Consider the following 18,161-nt stretch of genomic DNA (forward strand, 5'->3'; position numbering starts at 1 on the left):
GTTTGGGCGGGAGTGGGGCGGGGTGGGAGACGCGCTGCGTGCGCGGGGAATGCCGGGAGTATTGGTGTACTGTTGGCAGCGGCAGGTGAAGCTGAGCTGACTACGCGGTCAGGGGCGCTTGTGAAGCGGTTCCTGTGGTGGCTAGATTGCTGCTCTGCCCTGGTAAGGGCGACTTTTCTGTGAGAGGTAATATGGGCTAGGCTGGCCTCGAAACGAAGGCCTAAGGTCGCCAGTGTTGAAAGGCGAATCGAAAAGAATGAGGACGGAAGGTTGTGGAGACTCAGAATGCGGGAAGGCGGCAGGCTTGTCTAGGCCAGGCAGGCCAGAAATCTGGAAGGCCACTTCTGTCTCGTGGCTTTCCTGTGAGGCTGCCTACGAATCTCTGAAGCTTGTAGGGATTCCTCATGGAACTAGGTCTCTGGCTGGTTATTGACTACACCCGATGGTGGTTGTAAGGAATGTGATGATATTGCTGTCAGAGAGAAATGGAATCTTTGGAGCCTATGCAGATGACTGTTGACTGCTTCAGAGCAGGGGAAGAGAGAAGCGCCATGTGTGAATTTTGACAACTCTGGCATTAGATGCACTGCTTGTATTAGGTATTATGACCATTATTCCTTACTTCGCTACCCTCCTTGGAATTCTGGAGTGGTTTTTGGGGAGGGAGCAAGCTTGGGAAGTCTTGAATGGAATTTCCTCTCTCTAGCTTGGCGTTGTTGCTGCAACAAAACGCTTATGCTTGCTCTCAGAAAGCGATATGGGATTGTGTAGTCCTCGATATGGAGGAATGTTACGGTTGATAGAGAAGAGACATCACAAATTTTTCCTTTTCTATGGTGTAAATAAGAGATTTTTAAATGAATATTTTGCTTTAAGTTTTTTTGGTTACTAGTCTCGGATTTAGATCCTTTGGTTTCTCAATTAAATGCTACCTATTTTTGCTGGAAATGTTTCCCTCATAAGATAATAATTCAGACTATTAAAGGATTCGTGTATTTACATCAGTAAGGCTTTTTTTCAGTAAAGTCACCATTTTTCACATCATTTCATAAATCTTAACTAGAACCATTTCAATCTTTAATTTCTTTTGTAAAAGTACTTTGAAAGATTATCATTCTGTATAGTTTCTTTTAAGGCCAATAATCTAAAATTCCTCATGTTTGTTCCTCATACAGGTATTTAATTCTGTAATAATTATTCTTTAGGATACACTATCAATTAAAGTTGTGTTACTTGTATTCTACATTTTACTTACGCTTTGGCAATTAACCCTATTTATGCATCATTGCCTAGTACTTAACTGCTTTCTTTGTGTGCAGTAATCTTGTCGAGTGGAATCGAAACTAGAGTCCTGTGCCTTAAAGTGTTGTTTATATTGTAACCAAATATATATCATTTTATAAAAGAAAAAAAGTCACAGCAAAGTAATATAAGTGCTTTAGGTAACAAATTTTAATTTCTTATGTTAAAATACTAAATATGCAAAAAAATGCACAGATCATAAGTATACAATACAATGAGTAATTATTAAGTGAACACTGAGTGATCACTACCACAGTCAAGAACTAGAACGTTCCTAGTACTGGAGACCTACTCCTCCCCCCATCAATTCCTGAATATTCCTCCTGCCTCACCACTACAAGAGGTTAACAGCAACCGGATTTTTATGGTAATTATTTTCTACATTTATTTCAAGTATTTTTTAACCACCAGTGTTGGCATTACTACCCGATTCAGATGAATTTTATCTGTATTTTACCTGTATGTAAAAGAGTTACACATTATGTGTTATTTTCCTCACGTGTCCCCAATATTTAACCCAATTAGTACATTTAGCTATTGTTCATGTTTTTTCATTTTATATGGTAATGTCTATAGTGTGATGTAGTCTTTTTCTGAATAAACCACAATTAATGTAACTCATCTAATATTAATAAGCATTTGGATTGTGTCCAGTTTTTAGCAGTTACGAGCAATGCTACTGTGAATGTTCTTGTGCATGTATTTTTCCACGCATAGCATGCATTTTTGTAGAATGGAGATTATGCCAAACTTTTCCAAAATAGATCAACTTAAACTCCCACCAGCAGTATATGGTAGATGCTTTTTTTCTACAGTCTCACCAACAGTTGATGTTTTTTGTTGATGCCAACATGATGAGTGTGGCTTTATGTTTTCACAGTTCCCTGGTTGTTAATGACTTTGAGCAATTTGTAAAATATTTGTAGGCTGTTTGGATTTCTTATTTGAATTGTCACAATGTTTCTATTGGGTAGTCTGTGTTTTACTTAAATATTTGACTAGTATCGCAAATATCTTCTCTATAATTGGAGCATTTCTCGCTTCCTGGATGATTTTTATCTTCATTTCATTCCTTAGTGGTTTATATGCTAATTCCTATTGTTTTAAATTTATTTGTAATTTTAACTCGAAGAAGTTCTATACTTGTGCTACCCAATACTGTAGCCAGCTTGTGGCTGGCTATGGACCACTTGAAATCTGGCTAAAAGTGTTACTGAGGAACTGAATTTTTAGTTTTATGAAGTGTTAATTTAAATTTGAAAATTGATACTTGATTCAGTTGTTGAAAAATGCTTAAGTATGTTTGGAACAACTTGGGTATGTAAATGAATTTTCTCAACTGTTTTTGCATCTCTGAATTCTCTTTGAGGATCTTTTTCCTTTTGCTTTTAGTACACTGTTTAGAATCTTTTTTTTTTTTTTTTTAATTTATATTTTGAGAGTCAGAGACAGAGGGTGAACTGGGGGGTGGGAGTGGGGGCAGCAAGAGCTACAGAGACGCAGAATCCTAAGCAGGCTCCAGGCTTGGGGCTGTCAGCACAGAGCATGACACAGGGCTCGAACTCACAGACCACGACATCATGACCTGAGCCAAAGTCTGACGCTTAACCCACTGAACCATCCAGAGCCCCTAGAATATTTTTAATTCAGGTGTACTGATGGCCAATTACCTTAATTTTTTTGCTTACCTTCCAAGTGTCTTTTTTCACCTTCAATCTTGAAGAAAGTTTTGGGTCTTTTAAACTGTAGGATTGTGGTGGTTTTTCAGAATCTTGAAGATAATGTTCCATTGTGGGTTTTTGTTTTTGCTTTTTTTTTTTTTTTTTTTTTGATTATTGATTTTGAGAAGTCACCTGTCAGTCTAATACTGGCTGATTTGAAAGAAATCTTTAAAGAATGTTTCTTTGTCTTAAGTTTTCTTCTATTTCTTTATGGCATTTTGTGTAGAATTTTTTTTTCCTGTTTTGAATTAATTGAAATTCTTGAATCTGTGGATCAGTGTCTTTTTAAGAAGTAAATCACCTGTATCTATTCTTACTGTTTCTAGCTACTTACTAAAAATTACTGTGGCTTTTATTGGCACAGTATTCATAATTGTTGTTTGTGACCAGTAATTCCAATTTCTTAATTTGTAATGGGTCTGTTTTTGCTGGTTCATGATTTTTCTTGGTTTCATGGTTTTTCATGTGTGCCTGTGTGCCAGTTGTTGGATTTGAAAAATTATAAGAATATGTGAGTCCTAGGATAATGATATCTTTTTCAAGAAGCCATGTTTTCCTTGGAAAGGTAACAGGCACACTACCAGTCCCAAGTCACTTAGTTCATATTCAGGACTTCAGAGTACTTCTGTTTTACACTTAACTTTAAGTAGGACTTAAGTCATGAGTTCTACAAGTTCCATTTTACTTCCAGTTCTTCCTAATCCAATGATGTTCCTTAAGATCTCAACTTTAATTTGAGTGATGATTTATTTGCATCTGGGTTTGGTGGATCTTGTGCTTCGATTTTTTTCTTCATACCCCAACAGAGCTACCAGTAGTTCAGCCTTTCTTCTTGTTGCTCAGTCTTTTCTTCTGGATAAGTACAAGTCTTCAGGAAAAAGTGACTGACTATGGTGTTTATTTTTCTGATTTATCCTCCTGTATTTTGGCATGTAATTTCATACTGCTTTGTTTCTTTGGTTTTTATTGTGAAGGTTTTTTGTTGGTTTTAATAGGATTGATCTGATCTGCCATTACCATATATGGAACCCTTAACCTCTTTTCTATTTTTGAGATTTGATTTCAAGATCTTTCTACTTCCAGCCAAAATTGTGTGTTTTAACTTGTCATACATTAGTTTAAAATTTTTCAATCAAATTGGCCTCAACAGCATAAGATGCCAAGGTAATTAAAATTTAGAAAATATTTTCAAATATATTTTTTTAAGTATTAAGTTTCAAATGTAAACGAACATGCACTTGAAATATTAACTATTTGTACATGGCTTATTAAAAAAAAAAAAAAAGCTTAATTTATTTATCACAGGTTCAATTCTCCAGAATGTGGCCCACCAGAATTGCACCATGGTGGGTTGAAATGGTTGGGCCTTTATCTCCACACCTTGCTAGGCCCCAGGGAGGATGTGATGTTGGAAAAAGTGGCTGTTAAAGCCTTTACTTCCCCCTCGCTAGGGGCAAAAACTTTTAAAGCTTTTTTTTTTGCTAATTCTTTTGATATTTAACTCTGTATTTACAAATAACATCTTATATGCTGCCACTTGATTTTTCCATGTTAGGCATTATCCGTTGACTTCCACAGTGAGCGATGTAAATTTGGTTTTTTCCCACAAATACCCAAGCCCTGCGCCCCCCATCATTTCACTGATATCTTAGTTTTTGGTAAATAACCATCCTATGTCTGTGTAGTTTCTCAATATTTATCATTAATTCAGCCCCGAACAATCTGCTTGCTTATTGTCAGCACATCTGCATAGGTTCAGAAGTATCAATTTATTTATTTATTTATTTTTTAATCAGTTTAACTATCGCTGAGAAATTTCTCCTAGAACATTCTTATCTCCAGTTTAGGCTGGCTCCTTGATGTGGTTACCCCTCATGCAACCTCTCTCTATTCTGTGATGGATCCTCTGTTTCCTGTATCCCATGTAATTCTCCGTTTTGTGTTAATTTTTGCATCTCTGAGTTTTCTTTGAGGATCTGTTTTCTTTTGCTTAAGTACATGCTTCAGAATTTCTTTAACGTAGGTTATCATCATTAAAAGATTAATGGTTATCCATTAAGGTTAATGATTATCCTCATATTATTTGGTCACAATCTCCAGTAGCTATCTGAGAGGCGAATGGTCTGAGGCGTTATGTTCTGTATGTAAATATTTTTAGATTACCCTAACTTAGTTTGGATGTAGGATTTTAAGTTGGAAATGTTTTTCTTCAGAATTGCAAAGGAATTCTTAGTGTCTGATATAAAATCTGAAGCCATTCTTATTTTCAACACTTTGCATTTCACTCTTTTCTTCTTTATGGAAGCTTCTGCACCCTATTTTTGTTTGAAGCTTAAAGAATGTTCTTTGTTGTTCCCAGTGTTCTGAAATGTCACAGTGTTTGTTGTGAGGTGACTTTGCTGTGCATTTCATGGGTTCTTTCTGTCTGGCAACTTGTTTTCCTTACCTCTGAGAAAGTTTCTGATACTTGTCCTGTAATATCCTTACCTCTATTTTTGGTTCTGAAGCTGCAATTAGATATTACACTCTTAGAGCTGTTTCTTTTCTCCCATTTTTAAAATCATCTTCCAGTCTTGCTTTACAGTTTTTTGGAAACTTGCTTGATTTTTTAAACATTTGAGACTTTAATTTTTGTTGTTATATTTTTAATTTCCAATACCTTTTTTGATCTCTGCATTTTTAAAATGGCATCCTGATATTTTTTCTCTTTATGGATTTAATTGAAGTTTTGAATGTTTAATTGAGTTAAGCATTTAATTTAATGTTTTGAAGTTTATTTCTCCCTACTTACTTGGTTTTCTCTAAGTTTTTCTTTCTGTTAGGATGTTTCAGAGGCTTTCATCTTAGAAGTTTTCCTCAGCTGTCTTGTGATTCTTGGTTGTGTGTTCAAATTTATGTAAAGGGCATCAGGAAGCTATTTCAGGCTGTGTGAATTTGGCTGAGGCTTGCTAGTTATTAATGGTTCTCACTGGAAGGATTTGTCTGGAGCATATTTGTGGGGGGATCACCGACATCAACTTTTTATTCATTTGAAAGTCTTTTCTCTTGGGCTAATAAGAAACCAATGAGTAGAATTTTCTAATCTTTTGCCTCTAATCTTTTGCCTTTTCCTGTCAGTGGTTCTCAGCTGTGACAATATGACTCCCAGAAGACATTTGGCAATGTCCAGAGACATATTTGGTTATCAAGAGTTGCAATTGAAAACTGGTGGATAGATGCTGCAGATGCTGTTGAACATCCTATAATGCATAAGACAGCCACTCACAGCAAAGCATTAGTTCAAAATGTCATTAGTGCCTATTATGAGAAACCCTGTTCACAGAAGGCATAAGCCTGATTGCCAGGGATTTGAGAACCAGCTGAAAACAGCACAAGAATCACAACATTTGATTTTTTTTTATATGATATCCTCACCTTCTGTTGTGTCTGGTATCTCCCAATGTAAAGTCCTTTTCTTACTCTCTGTAGAATCTCTTGTCTTCTGATGGAGTGGGATAGAGGCTTCCATTTTAATTTTAACCGTTTTAGGAATGTAGATTTTTGAGAGATGGCTTTGTAAATGAATTCTATTGCAAATTAAAATACTGATTATTAAGTGACCTTGTTATGTGTTTATTCTATTTGAACCGGATTGGCTGATGAGACTGTGTTTTATGAAGTGCTTAAATGAGAAAATAAGCTGCAAGTTGAAGATTATAAACTAGGAAATGGGTGAAGTCTGGAACTGACAATTGTTCCTCATCCTTCTATTTCAGTTTTATTACCCCATTTCACTCCAGATTTTTCCCAGGTGCTTATCTTCAAAGAAGCATCTTTTGGGGTTGCTAGTTTTTCCTGATTTCTTCTTCCCCTTAATAGTATATTCTTTTCCCAATGTCCCTTCTTATCCCAATGTCCCTTAAAAACACAATAAAATCTTAGATATTTTACTTCTTCCTTGAATGATGTGACAGATTACTATGAAGTTTTGACCAAAAGATTGAGATCAGATTTGACAAGATTAAAGGTCTAAGTATGTTAGCTTTTCTTTTGGTGTGCCTACACATTCTCACTTTCTCGCATCTTGCCACCATTGTAAAAATAGACATTTTTTAATATAGATGACCCAGAAATGTCACCTTATATTGTTTTCTTAAAGTAATCACTTCTAGGCTTGTGTATGTTTTAGTCAACTTACTTTACAATGAGTAAAAAGCAGTGTATTTTCTCTAAAAGCTGTGTTGTAGCTAATAACTATTAGACTTCTGTCCCATGTGTTATATACAGCATCATCCTGATGCAATGTCTGATGGGTATCATGTTTTAAACTTAGGTTGAAACGAATTTTACATGTGTAACATGTTTAGAAGCTAAAATAAAATGTTTATTGTTCTAGCACTGAAAACTTTATATAGTCAAATTATATATTACTTGATTTAAATGTGCAACATGATTTTTTAAAATTCAAAAAAGGTAATATATTCAGTGTAAAAGTGGTGAGAAAAAATGAAGATAATCTGTTATTCCTGCACCTGGAAACAATTCTAAGATGTTGATTTATGTAATTTTAGTCCTTTTAATCTGTTTCTATGGATTTATTAACAGCCAGGTCATAAAGTTTTGCCGTGTACTTTTATTTTTAAGAAAATGTTTATTTTGAGAGAGAGAGGACATGGGGAGGGGCAGAGAGAATGGGAGAGAGAACCCCAAGTAGTCTCCATACTGTCAGTGTAGAGCCTGACCTGGAGTTTGAACTCCCAAACCATGAGATTATGACCTGAGCTGAAATCAAGAGCCACCCCAGTGCCCCTTGTGTACTTTTAAAAGAAATAATATGTAACTAATATCTTTCCAGTATATTACATACTGTTACAAGATAGTACTGTGTATATTTGCTTTATATTGTAGAAATAACCTGCCAGCCTCTGGGAGTTATGTTCCTAAATAGTGCCATGATCAGTGTTGACAAGAACAAACTATAACAATTTTTCTTATTTTTGTATATAAATATTCTTTTTGCGTTTGTTAATTTTTGAGAGAGAGAGTGTGTGTGTGCGAGGCAGGGAAGGGGCAGGGAGAGAGGGAGACAGAGGATCTGAAGCGGGTTCTTTGCTGACAGCAGGGAGGCCAATGCAGGTCTTGAACTCAGGAACTGAAATACCATGACCTGAGCTGAATGAAGTCAGGTGCTCAATCGACCGAGCCACCCAGGTGCACCAGGTAAATTAGTTTTAAAGTATTTTTACTCATGTGTGTGTGTAAGTATGTGTTTTTCATGTTTTATTTTTGAGAGAGAGAGAGAGATTGAGAGAGAGAGAGCACCTGCCCATAAGCAGGGGAGGAGCAGAGAGAGAGAGGGAGACAGAGAATTAGAAGCAGGCTCCAGGCTGAGTTGTCAGCACAGAGCCTACACAGGGCTGGAACTCATGATCCCTGAGATAATGACCTGAGCTGAAGTCAGCGCTCAACCAAGTGAGCCATCCAGGCGCCCCTAAAACATTTTTAAAGTAGCTAATATTTCCTATGAATTACCATTATTGTTTTGCAAACTTTTCTGTATGGTCATATTTTGCTAAAACAGATTTTGTCTATACGTTTTACTTTACAGAAATTTTACTTCATTTTATAATCTGTATTAGTAACTTGAAACTATGTTTTTGGTACTTACATTTCATTTTCACAAATGTTCTGTAAGTTTGTGTTTTCATCTCTGTTTTTCACAAATTATCATAGAGTAAAGCAGTTTTGAGTGTGTATTTTTGCATGTTTTTTGGGGTCACCATAGTTGTCCACATGGAAGAGTAAGAATTGTGACTTTTGATCATTTCTTCCTTTCTTTTGGATTTTTTTTATTAATAAACTTTTTTTAGAGCAGTTTAAGGGTTTAGAGAAAAATTAACTTGAGAGTACAACAATTTTCCATATATTCCTACTGGCCTAGGTCCCTTAGCATTAACCCAGTTTACCTTATTATTAGCTTCTTGTCTAGAGTGGTATGTTTGTTACCATTGATGGACCAGTATTGATACATTAGTATTAAGAAAAGTTCATAGTTTAGATTAAGGTTTACTCTGTGAGTTGTACATTACAGGTTTTGAGAAATGTATTATGACATATATCCACTGTGACAGTATCACAGGAAAATCATTTAGCTGTCCTAAAAGTCTTCTGTGCTCCACCCATTTTCCCTTCTCTTGAATTCTTGGCAACCATGATCTTTCTGAGTATCTCCATAGGTTAGCCTTTTCCATCCATAGAGCTGGAATGATACAGTGTGTATCCTTTTTCAAATTGTCCTTTGCCCCTAGCAATATGTGTCTAACTTTCCTTCATTTCTTCTCATGTCCTGATAGCCCATTTCTTCTTAGCAGCAAATAATATTTCATCTTATGGATGTGTCACAGTTTGTTGATCCATTTACCTATTAAAGGATATCTTTGTTGTTTCCACTTTTTCGTAATTATGAATAAAATTGTTACAAACAATCTGGTGCAGGTTTTGTATGGACATAAGTCTTTAACTCATTTGGATAAATACCAACAGGTCTGATTTCCAGATTGTGTGGTAAGAGTATGCTTCATTTTGTAAGAAACTGCCAAACTGTCTTCCAAAGTAGATGTACCATTTTACATTCTAGTCTGCAGTGAATCAGAGTTCTTATTATTGTATGTCCTCACCAGCATTTGATGTCATCATTTTTTGGGTTTAGACATTCTATCAGGTATAGAGCAGAAATATCATTGTTTTAATATGCAATTTTCTAGTGACATATAATACTGAGCATCTTTTCATATGCTTATCACCTATATATTTTATTTGGTAAGGTGTCCAGATCTTTTGTCCATTTTTTAACTGGGTTGCTTTTTTTTCCATTTTATTGTTTAAATGTTCTTGTATGTTTTGTATACCAGTCTTTTATCAAATCTGTGTTTTGCAAGTATTTTTTTCTCAGTCTGTGGCTTGTCTTCATTCTCTTAACAGTGTCTTTTATAGAGCAAAAGTTTTTAATTTAAAATTCAGTTTATCAATTTTTTCTTTCCTAGATTGTGCTTTTGGTGTTGTACCTAAAAATTCATTGCCAGACACAAAGTCACACAGATTTTTTTCTGTGTTCCTTTTTAGAAGTTCTACGGTTTTGTGTTTAATGTATAGGTGTATGTTACATTTAATTTTTGTGAGGTTTAAGTGTTCTGTCAACTCAGTTTTTTACCTGTGGATGTCCAGTTCCAGTACCTTTAGACTTTTATCTTTTGAATTATCTTCTCTTCTTTGTCAAAAATATTTTTGTGAGTCTATATCTGGGTTTCTATTTTGTTCTATTTATTTATTTATTTTTCTATTTTTTTCACCATTACTACACTCTGCAGTTGACCCTTGAACAACACAAGTTTTAGGGTTGCAACTGCCTGTACAGTTTAAAATGAGTGTGTAACTTTTAGTTCCTCCCAGAACTTCACTACTAATAGCCTACTGTTGACTGGAAGTCTTAACTACTGATAACATAAACAGTTGATAATACCTGTGTTGTATGTTATATATAATATATGCTATATTCTTAAAATAACCTAGAAAAAAGAAAATGTTAAGAAAATCATAAGGAAGAGAAAATACACTTACAGTATTGTACTATATTTATTAAAAGAAAAAAAAAATGTGTGCATATAAGTGGATCCAAGCAGTTTAACCCTTGTTGCTCAAGGGTCAATTGTATATATTACTTTAGCTTTATAGTAAGTCTTGTAGTAGGGTAGTTTCTGACCTCCAACTTTGTTCTCTTGCAATATCATATTGGCTCTTCTGTGTCTTTTTCCTTTCCACGTAAACTTTAAAATCAGTTTATATCTACAGAATAACTTTAGAATTTTGATTGGGATTTCATTGAATCTATAGAAGATTGAAAGAACTGACATAATAACGATACTGAGTCTTCTTATCCATGTAAATGGAATATCTGTTCATGTGTTTAGGTCCACTTTGATTTTTTTTTAATCAGATTTTTTTAGTTTTCCTCATGTAGAAAGTAGTTGACATTGGTATATTAACCTTGTATCCTACAACTTTGCTTTAGTAGTTTATTAATTTCAATAGTGTGTGTGTATTCTTTGGGATTTTCTCCATTCATGATCTTACCATCTACAAACAGATGGTTTTATTTCTTCCTCCCTATCTGTATACATTTTATTTCCTTTTCTTGTCTTACTGCATTAGCTAAGTGTTCAAGTATCATTTTGAATACCAGTGGTGATCCTTCTTGATCTGAGTGGGAAATCATGTAATTTCTCACTATTAAAAATGGTGTTAGCTGTAGATATATTTTTTTAGATGTTTTTAGCATTAAAGAAATTCCCTTCTAGTCCTGGTATTTTTGAATTGGTATTGGATTTTGTGAAATGCTTTTTCTGCATCTCTTGATAAAATCATATTTTTCTTTTTTTATTCTATTGTAATGGATTAATCATTTGTTTTAGGAATGGTGAATGAGTCTGGCATACTTAGAATGAATCCCACTTATTTTCATGTATTGTGTGATTTAGTTCACTACTACTTTGTTGAGAATTTTTGCATCTGTATTCATGAGAGATATTGGTATATAGTTTTCCTTTCTTGTAATGTCATTGTCTGGTTTTCCTATTAAGGTAATGCTTACCTCATACAATTAGTTATAATGTATTCATTCACCTTTATTTCCTGGAAGAGACTTATCATTAGTAGGGAATTACTATCATTTGTTCCTTAAATGTTTGGTGGAGTTTACCAGTGAACCTATCTGGGCCTGATGGTTTCTGTTTTGGAAGGTTATTTATTGACTCGATTTCTTTAATACATATAAACATATTCAGATTATTTTTCTTGCATACATTTTGTTAGACTTTGCCTTTCAAAGAAATGGTCCATTTCATCTAGGGATCAAATTTGTGGGCAGAGATGTTGTTCATAATTTTGCCTTATTACCATTTTAATGTTTAAAGGATCAGTGCTGATGGCCTTGCTTTCATTTCTATTAGTCATTTGTGTCTTATCTTTTTAAAATATTTTGTTCTTAGCCTGGCAAGATGTTTATAATTTTAAATTTAAACTGAGCCAGTTATTTTGTTGATTTTCCTGATTGATTTCTACTCTAATTTGTATTATTTCATTTGCATGGTTTTGGTTTGCTTTTTCTAGTTTCTTAAGGTACAGACTTAGATTATTGAGTTTTAGGTTTTTTCCTGTTCTAGTACATGTGTTCAGTGCTATAAATTGTCCTCTAAGGATTTCTTTTGCTGCATCTCTTTATTTGGTTAAGTTCTATATTCTTTTTCATTTCATTCCCAATTTTTATTTTTCTTGTTTTTTCTTCTTAGGCACATGTATTATTTTTATTTAGGAATGTGTTATTTAATCTCCTTTTGGTGAGATTTTCCAGGTATCTTTTTACTTTTTGTTTCTAGTTTAATTTCATCATGATAGAGCATGCTTTATCTGATTTCTGTTGTTTTAAATTTGAATATTTTATGGCTTAGAATGTGATTGGTGAATGTGCCATGTGAGCTTCAGAAGAATGTGTTTTCTGCTCTTGTTGAATGCAGTATTCTATAATTATCAGATCCATTTGACTCATGGTACTGTCCAGTTCAGGTAGGTCTTCTCTGATTTTCTATCAATTACTGATAGGGGGATATTGATGTCTCCAAGTATAAGAGTGATTCATCAATTTTTTCTTGCATTTGTATCATTTTTTGCTTCATGAATTTTGACTTTCTGTTGAACATGCACACATTAAGTAGTATTCTCTTATTGGAGAATTAACTACTTTATCATTATGTAATACTCTTTCTTTCTGATATGCCTGCCTGCTTTGAAATTTGCACTATCCAAAATTAGTATAGCTACTTCAGCTTTTTGATTAGTGTATATCTTTATCTGTCTTTGTACTTTAATCTATGTCATTAGATTTAAAGTAGGTTTCTTGCAGACAACATATAGTTGAGTCTTGTTTTTCTGCTCACTCTGATAGTCTTTTTTTTTACTTGGTGTATTTACTTTGACCGCTGTTTAAAGTACTCACTGACATAGCAGGATTAATATCTACCAAATTTATTGCTGTTTTCCCTTTGTTGCTCTTGTTCTTTCTTTTTTTTGTCCTTCACTCTTTCTTCTGCCTTCTGTGGTTATAACCATGCATTTTACATTATTTCAGAGTTTTTTGCTCTTTCTCAGGCTATAAATTATACTTTTGTTCTCAGTGGTTATTTTAGAGTTTGCAGTATACATGTATAAGCAATCCAAACCCATTTTCAAAAAACACTATACCTTTTAATGGTTAGCAAAAGTATCATGCAATAGAGTATTCCTAATTCCTTACTCCGATCCTTTATAAAGGATAGTTTATGCTATACTGTTAAGCATATCAAAGCATTCTTTACTTCTGTTTTAGGGGTTTTGATTTTTGCTGTTTCCTCTTGATTCATTCTTAGAAATTCCATCTCTGCTTACAATGCTTGTTTGTAATTGCATGATACCTGCTTTTTCCATTAGAGCCCTTAACATGTTAGTTGTAGTTGTTTTATACTGCCAGTCTGCTAATTCCAAAATCTTAGTCACATCTGAGCCTCATTTTGTCTTTTCAGGCTATGTCTTTTTTCCTTTTAGTGTGCCTTGTAACATTTTGTTGAAAGCCAGAAATGATGTACTGTGTATAAAGAACTGAGGTAAGTAAGTCTTTAGTGTGAGATTTTTATGTTTATTCAGCTTAAAATTAGGTTGTGTTTATTGTTTGCTGCACCCTTAGGTGTCAGAAACTAAAATTTCTTCTTGTGTTCTTGCTTTTGTCTCCGTTTTCTTTGGAATTCCCTAGAGATTTCATAAACAAGGTCTGAGAGTTCTTTCACTTGTAAACCCCTACTTTAATACAGGAGCCCTGTTAATGTGGTGGGAAGATGTTGAGGGAGGAGAAGCATCATATATTCCTGTAATTAGGTCTCAGTTTTGTGTGTAAGAGAACGTATCCCCCTGAACATAGTACCTATACAGGTACTTCTCAGATTCCCCCACCCTCAACAAGTAACACACACATTACCCCTTTAGGGGAGTCATGAAGGGAAGAAGGGGCTAGAGTTGGGTATTTCCCTTCCCTAAGAGAGCTGGACTCTGGTAAAATAATTTGCTTTGCAGGCAAGCCTTGTTAAAGAGGACAGAATGCTCTAGATATATTTCAGTGTGTCTACTTTTCCCGTATCCCTGTTGCAACAGGAAGAAATTTTTTCTGATCCTTGTTAGAAGATCAGAAGGGTCTAGAGAACCTGGAAGGGTACTTGGAGGTAAAACTCAGAATAAGTGTGGGGTCTTCCCTAAGACTGGCCCTCCTGGAGTTTTTAACTCTTAAGCTTTTTAACATTGAACCTCTAGCAAATTGTCAGTCACATTCTAATTTCGTATATTTTGGAACTGCCTCCAGTGCAGTCTCTGTACCTGGGCTTCTGCTCCAGTAAGCTATGATTCTCTATATCTGCCTGTGTCTAATATTGGAAGACACAGGGCCCTCTGACCTCATTCTTACAGATCTAAGAAGAGTTGTTGTTTTTCAGTTTGTTTAAGTTTTTTCTTGCTATGAAGAGAAGAGTGTCAACCTCCAAGCTCTCATTTACATGCTGGACAGAACCTTGATCCTTTTTGAATAAAAATTTCTGGTTTTGTTTGTTTTTACTTTAAAATCAAATTAGTGAAGACTGTAGTTGAAGTTTTTCATTGTGTGTGTATAGTGATGTAGTTAATTAACTTCCTACCACTAGCTATTTAATTTTTCCTTTTTATAATCAGAATTATATTAAACATCCTTATAGCTAGGTATCTGTATATATCTGTAATTATTTCTTTTGAGTAAATTCCTGCAAGTGGAATTGCAGGATCAAAGTCTGTATTAAATTGAGCCTTCTAGTAAAGATGTGTTTGTACCATTATTTTGTGTTGCTTCAGTTAACCACAGCCTTACCAATACTATGACCTTAACTCAAACATTTTACTTTGTGTGCCAAAATAGTACCTCACTTAATCTTGTTAAATTTAGTTTTAATGGGAAAGAACTGTATTTTAAAGATGAAATTCACTTTGTTCTCTTCCTCAATTTTTTTATTCAAATGTAATTAACATACAGTTATTAGTTTCAAGTGTGTAATATGATTCAGCAATTCTGTACCTTTCTCAGTGCTCATCAAGATAAGTGCAGTCTTAATCTCTGTTAAGACTATTTGAACCATCCTCTAACCCACCTACCCTCTGGCAACCACCAGTTTGTTCTCTGTACTTAAAGAGTTTGATTTTTTGACTTTTTTCCCCTTGTTTCCTAAATTCCACATATGCACAAAGTTTTATGGTATTTGTCTTTCTCTGATTGACTTATTTCACTTAGCATTATACCTTCTGGGTTCATCCATATTGTTGCAAATAGCAAGTTCTCACTTTTTCTTTATGGCTGAGTGATGTCCCTTTATATGTGTGTGTTTATGTGTATTTCAGTATGTATGTACATAACAATTTCTTTATGCATTCATGTATGGATGGACATTTGAATTGCTTCCATATCTTGGCTATTATAAATAATACTGCAGCAAGCATAGGGATTCATATATCTTTTTTAATTAGTGTTTTCGTAGTCTTTTGGTCATTACCTATTAGTACAATTACTGGCTCACTTGGTAATTGTATTTTTCATTCTTGAGGAACCTCCACACTGTTTACACAGTGGCTGCACAAGTTTGCATTCATGCCAGTAGTGTACGAGGTTCTTTTTTCTCCACCTCTTCACCAATACTTATTGTTTCTTGTGTTTTTGATTTTAGCCATTCTGACAGGTATAAAGTGATATCTCATTGTGGTTTTAATCTGCATTTCCCTGGTGATTGGTGATACTGAGCATCTTTTCATGTGTTTGTTGGTGACTGTGTATGTCTTTGGAAAAATGTCTGTTCTAGTCCTCTGCCTACTTTTTGTTTGGATTATGTTCTTTTGGTTTTGAGTTGTGTCATTTCTTTATATATTTTGGAAATCAATCGTTTATCAGATATATGTCCTTTGCAAATATCTTCTCCCATTCAGTAGATTGTCTTTTAGTTGTGTTGATGGTTTTCGTTGCTATGCAAAAGCTTTTTGTTTTGGTGTAGTCCTGCTACTTTAATGTTGCTTTTGTTTCCTTTACCAGAGGAGACATACCTAGAAAAATGTTTCTATGGCCAACATCAAAGAAATTACTGCCTATGTTTCCATCTAGGAATTTTATTATTTCATGTCTCCCATTTAGATCTTTAATCCATTTTTAGTTTATTTTTTTAATATGGTGCAAGAAAGTGGTCTGATTTCATTCTTTTGCATGTAGCTGTCCAGTTTTCTGAGCACAATTTGTTGAGGAGATTGTCTTTTCCCCATTGTATAGTCCTGCTGACTTTGTCATAGAGTAATTCACTATAAAAGCATGGGTTTATTTCTAGACTTTGTTTTGTTTTGTTGATCTGTTTATACTTGTGCCAGTATCATACCATTTTGATTATTACAGCTTTGTAGTATACCTTGAAATCTGGGATTATTGTATGTCCAGCTTTGTTCTTTCTCAAGATTGATTTGACTATTCAGAGTTATTTTGTGATTCCATACAAATTTTAGTATTATTTGTCCTAGTTCTGTGAGCAATCCTGTTGATGTTTTGATAGGAATTTGTATTCAATCTATAGAATTCTTTAGGTAGTATGTACACTTTAACAGTATTAATTCTTTCAGGCCATTAACATATATTTTCAATTTCTTTAGTCAGTGTTTTATGGTTTTCAGAGTATAGGTCTTTCACTTTCTTATGTTTATTCCCAGGTAATTTATTCATCCTGGTATAATTGTAAATAGGATTGTTTTCATAATTTCTCTTTTTGCTATTTCATTATTAGTGTATAGAAATGCAACAGATTTTTGTATGTTAGTTTTGTATTCTGTGACTTTCCTAAATCCATTTATCTTTTTTTTTTTTTTTTTCCCCAGTTATCAGTTCTAATGGTTTGGTGGAGTCTTAGGGTTTTCTATATGTAATACCATGTTATCTGCAAATAAGTGAAAGTTTTACTTCTTCCTTAACAATTTGGATTCCTTTTATTTGTTTTCCTTGTCTGATTACTGTGGCTAGGACTTCCAGTACTATGTTGAATAAAAGTGTTGAGAGTAGACATCCTTGTCTTATTTCTGACCTTAGAGAAAGGGCTCTCAGTCTTTCCCCCACAGAATATGTGAGGTGTGGGTTTTTCGTATATGACCTTTATTATGTTGAGATGGGTTTCATCTAAACCAACTTTGTTGAGAGTTTTTATCATGAATGGATGTGTTACTTTGTCAAGTGTTTTTTCTGCATTTCCCGAGATTATCCTATGGTTCATATCTTTCTCTTGTTAATGTGATGTATTATGTTGATTGATTTGATTGTAAATACTGAACCACCCTTACATCCCTGAAATAAATCCCACCTGGTAATGGTGAATGACTTTTTAATGTGTTGTTGGATTTGGAGTGCTGTTATTTTGTTGATATTTTTTTTTTGTAACTGTTTTCATCAGAGATATTGGCCTGTAGTTTTATTTATTTGTTTGTTTTTTTACTCTTGCTTGATTTCTCTAGAATTAAGTATTAGTGGTAATAGTGGATATATTCATGATTTTATTTGTAATACCGTTTACAGTGGGTTTTGATACCTATCGTATTATAACTGAAGAACCAGATTTTTCCAAGTCCAACATGGGGCTTGAACTCATAACTCTGAGATCAAGACTGAGCTGAGATTAAAAGCCAGAGGCTTAACTGAGTGAGCCACCCTGGCGCCCCAATCTTTTACTTTCTAAAAGATACCTTTTTTTATTTATTGGACTACTGGCTAATAAATATTTGATCCAGAATCTTTTATTCTGTTTATGAATTCTGTGTGAGCCTCATCTGCAGTGATATTTTTTGCCTTTTGCCAAGTTTTATTAACAAAGCTTATATCAAGTGCATAGAATAAAGTACGAAGGCCTATATATTTTTTTTTCTAGATTTTGGAATTGTTTAAATCCCTATAAACTTCTTTTTTGAATATTCGTTAAAAATTAAATTTCAAGGGTTGCCTGGGTGGCGCAGGCAGTTAAGCATCCGATTCTTGATCTTGGCCCAGGT

The 18,161-nt window shown here is 34.2% G+C and overlaps 1 protein-coding gene across 11 annotated transcripts in view; it reads left to right on the plus strand.

The window, feature by feature from the left end:
• Positions 1–56: 56 nt before the first annotated feature.
• Positions 57–18,161, plus strand: part of ORC4 (origin recognition complex subunit 4) — an 81,168-nt gene continuing 63,063 nt past the window's right edge. For 2 of the 11 annotated variants that reach the window (XM_049616152.1, XM_049616157.1), the window contains exon 1: positions 57–186. The gene's annotated coding sequence lies outside the window, so the exon portion shown is untranslated. Of the gene's footprint in view, positions 187–809; positions 1,670–12,455; positions 13,694–18,161 lie in introns of those variants that run through there. The other 9 variants (XM_049616154.1, XM_049616159.1, XM_049616158.1 and 6 more) reach the window with 6 other exon arrangements.

The sequence above is a fragment of the Panthera uncia genome, assembly GCF_023721935.1.
Source record: "Panthera uncia isolate 11264 chromosome C1 unlocalized genomic scaffold, Puncia_PCG_1.0 HiC_scaffold_3, whole genome shotgun sequence".
Classification (NCBI taxonomy): domain Eukaryota; kingdom Metazoa; phylum Chordata; class Mammalia; order Carnivora; family Felidae; genus Panthera; species Panthera uncia.